We start from the raw sequence: 4106 nt of genomic DNA, 5'->3' as shown, positions 1-4106 counted from the left end.
GCCTGATTTATTCCCAGGGCTCGCAAGCTCCATGTCGGCCTCTAGTGGGCTCGAGTCAGAACTGCGCCTCTGTCTGGAGCTGCCATTGACATTCTCCCCCCTCTTCGCTGTAAAAAGAAATATTAATTATTGAAGTAACTATTTCAAATTTAAATTATGCATATCCCTCTAATAAAACATTTTGCAGGAGGGGATGCAGAGAATCAAGAGTCCAAAAGAAGGAAAAGCAAGCTTTTGAGAGGAGAGAAAAAAAAGAATGATGACCTGTTTAATAGACTGGCCTCTGCTGAAATTTTTCAGCAAGAGTGATTCTTTTCAGAGGATTTAATATTATATGATGGCATTCTTGCAAATACCTTCTTGAAGTATATGTAAACCCTTGTAAAACAACTCAAAAGCACAGAACCAACACTCACATTAAAATATAAACCACTCTCATCAATAAGAGTGTTACTTGCTTTTTGTCTGTAACATGGATTTAGTGGCTTTGGCATTATAATAAAATATGCATGGTATGTGTTCATCTATTGTCTGACAACAATAAAAATGCTTTAAAAAAATGTAAACCACAAAACACTTATAGGTTATAGAAGTGCTAAAAAGCAGAAGTAGTGGCAAAGAGGTGGCAAGGAGATCAGTGAATTGTGAACCACAAGGGGTTTCTATATGGTAGAAGTGCATACATTTAATTAAATGGTGTCAAACAGGTGGTGAGGAGATCCCTAAATCCCCAAAACAACAAACAAAATTTCCTGGCTCACTTACCAGCCAGCCTGCAACCAACCAAATTACTCTATGGTAGTTTAGTTGGTTGCAGGCTGGCTGGTAAGTGAGCTGGGAATTTGTGTTTGTTGTTTTTTGATATGAGTCGTCCCTCCTTGTGCTCTTACTGCAAAGGCCAGTCATATATGTGCTCTAATTTTGGAGACTCTCAAAATTTATAGAGTTAGGACTGCAGTGCAGTGGGGTGCCGTGGCCTCTGCAGCTTATGCATATATTTGCAAATGTGTGCAAACTAAACTCCTAGTTTTAACTTGACAGGGTAATTCGGTTGGTTGCAGTCTGACTGGTAAGTGAGCTGGGACTTTTTGTTTGTCTTTTTTTTAACCTCCCTAGCGGTCTGATTATGTCCATATTTCTGTGCTCAAAGCGGTACATTTTTTTGCATGGAAATATGTATTTTTTTTAGTGTGGGCCTGTAATTTTTAGGAATAACTCACTGAAATCTGTACGAACAAGAGTCTAGTAAACATCCCGGGTATGATAAACTTAAAACACCAAATCATAAATTATAATTTATTAAATAATCATAAAAAATAATAATATAATAATAATAAATTTAATTCAATAATATAATCAAACCAAAAACACTGAAATTTGAAATATAGCGCCAAGTTCGCACATCACTGAGCAGTCACAAAATCGTTTTCAGTGTCTGATGACGAATTTCCCCACGAATCATTATCACTCAATTCTGCAAGTGGTTCTAATTTACTATCACTGTTCTCTAGCTGATCTAAAACCGCTTTTGACCTAAAGGGACGCTTTTTGGACGCCATGGACATTTCTCAGTTTCCAGGCAGAAAGAACAATAAACATGCAGGCAGGGCACAGGACAAAGCACTCGGGACAAAATGTATGTGAAATGGTTTGATACAGTAATGTTTTACTATGTGATTTTAGTGATTTTAGTGAATGTCACTTTTTGTCATTTTCAAATTTCCTACTGTTCCGTACCCCGTACGTCCCGACGCTAGCAGGGGATGGAACCCAGATGACAGATGCCGGTATCCGCCGGATTACATTGCCGAGGACACTGCAGGAGGGACATCACGGGAGCGCAGGACAAGGTAAGTGATCGAGGGATCGCGGAGCAGCGCCGCATGGTAAGCCCGAGTGTAGCTCGGGGTTATCGCTTTTGGTACTGAAACTTTACCCCGATCTACACTCGGGAATACCGCCAGGGAGGTTAACATGAGTTGTCCCTCCTTGTGTTCCCTGCTGCAAAGGCCAGTTATAGGTTGGGGTGGTTGCCATTTGTTTGTACTGTTGGTGAATTGGTGAAGGGACACACTAGATACCTTCGCCACTCTTGTGCTATTGCAGGGTGTCCAGTGCGTCCCTATACCTAAAAGAGAGGGGGGGGCATCCTCCAGGCATACCTGCCTTTAATCTGTTCATTATTATATATGTGCACCATTTTTGCAGACTCTCAAAATTCATAGAGTTAGGACTGTAGTGCACTGGGGTGTCATGACGTGACCTCTGCAACTTATGCATAAATGTGTGCAAACAAAACCCCTAGTTTTAATTTAACAGGGTAACTCGGTATGTTGCAGGCTGGCTGGTAAGTGAGCTGGGAATTTTTGTTTGTTGTTTTTTGACATGAGTCACCCGTCCATGTGCTCCTTGCTGCAAAGGACAGTTATAGGTTGGGGTGGTTGCCATTTGTTTGTACTGTTATTGAATTGGTGGGGGGATTCACTTGATACCCTCACCGCCATTGTGCTATTGCTGGGTGTCCAGTGCGTCCCTTTACCTGTGGAGGGGGGCACCCTCCAGGCATACCTGTCCTTAATCTGTTCATTATTATATTGGTGCTCCAATTTTGGAGACTCTCAAAATGTAAAGAGTTAGGTCTGCAGTGCACTGGGATGCCATGATGTGGCCTCTTATGATGTGGCATCTTACGTACATATTTGCAAATGTGTGCAAACTAAAACCCTAGTTTTGACGTGGCAGGGTAATTCAGTTTGTGAAAGGCTGGCTGGTAAGTGAGCTGGGAATTTTTGTTCATTGTTTTTTTGATATGCATCGCCCTTCCACGTGCTCCTTGCTGCAAAGGCCAGTTGTAGGTTGGGGTGGTTGCCATTTGTTTGTACTGCTGGTGAGGAGATTCACAGGTGGAAACACTGCACAACCAGATGGGATAAGGAGCCAAATGAGGGATGGATCCACTGGGGGGCATCATTTAAAAAAGTGGTGGAGCCCCAAAACGCATCTGCCCACCCACTTTCCATACTGGCATCGGTCCCAGTTCCTGTGTGTGGAGGCAGGCCGGCATCAGATGCAGTTTGTGCCATGCTTTTTGACAGGTCCGGCTCCCCATCACCCGGCTCATCGATCGCTGCAGGTCCTTGTTGCTGTGTTTGGCTGTCACCTTCCACTTTGAGGCTGTTGTACCTGTTGCCTAAGTGCAAGTTCAAATTTTAATGTTTGAATATATTTTTGCCATTTTATTAATCCAGTGCCTTGGCACCTCAGTTTTCTCCTTGTAAAACAACCCATTCAGTTTAAAATTGAAATGAAAGGCAAAACATTTGTGTATAGATATAAACAAATCGTTATAAAAACCTTTTATAATTGATCACATACCCTCTAAGCTCCTTATGCAGCTGAGAACATAGAGCTGGGGAAGAGAAACAGCAGAACATTGGTCTTCCCAGTGAATGGCGGGGCCGGGGGGGAAGGGGTGTCAAGACAAGTCTGATAATTGGAGGAGAGCACACTGGTTTCCGAGCACAGCTAGAGAATTGACCATGCTGTGCTCTCATGCCTGGTGTGGTCAGTTTTTAATTAGGAAAGCAGAGGGGCTGCAGGAACACCAGGAATTTCACACAAAGGAAAAAATACAAAGAGAACAGGATACTTTTTCATACAAGTACATGGTACAGCAGGCACATATCAGGACCATGAAATAATACTTTTACATATTCTTTAACCACTTCCCGCCCGCCATATAGTCCAATGACGGGTGCAAGGTGGTGCTCTTGTTCTGATAGGACGTCATATGACGTCCTCCTATTCTCTCTGCGCATGTGCTGCTCAGAGAGCGTGCAGCATGGCGATTGGCGGTGCGCTGTGTCCCTCGGACACAGCGGATCACCGATCCACGGAAAGAGCCGAAGACGTCGGCTCGGTCATGTGATCAGCTGTGTCCAATCACAGCTGATCACATGTAAACAGGGAAATGTCAGTTATCTGCATTTCTCTCCTCTCGAGCTGTCACGCTGACAGCTCGAGAGGAGAGGAGAGCCGGTAATCGGCATTCTGCGGAGGGGACATGTACACTGATCATCAGAGCACTGATGATCAGTGTGCCCTGA

Source organism: Staurois parvus, unplaced genomic scaffold (genome assembly GCF_062004578.1).
Source record: "Staurois parvus isolate SC_StPar_1 unplaced genomic scaffold, SC_StPar_1.0 ptg000138l, whole genome shotgun sequence".
NCBI lineage: Eukaryota > Metazoa > Chordata > Amphibia > Anura > Ranidae > Staurois > Staurois parvus.
Note: the sequence above shows the minus strand (reverse complement) of the source record.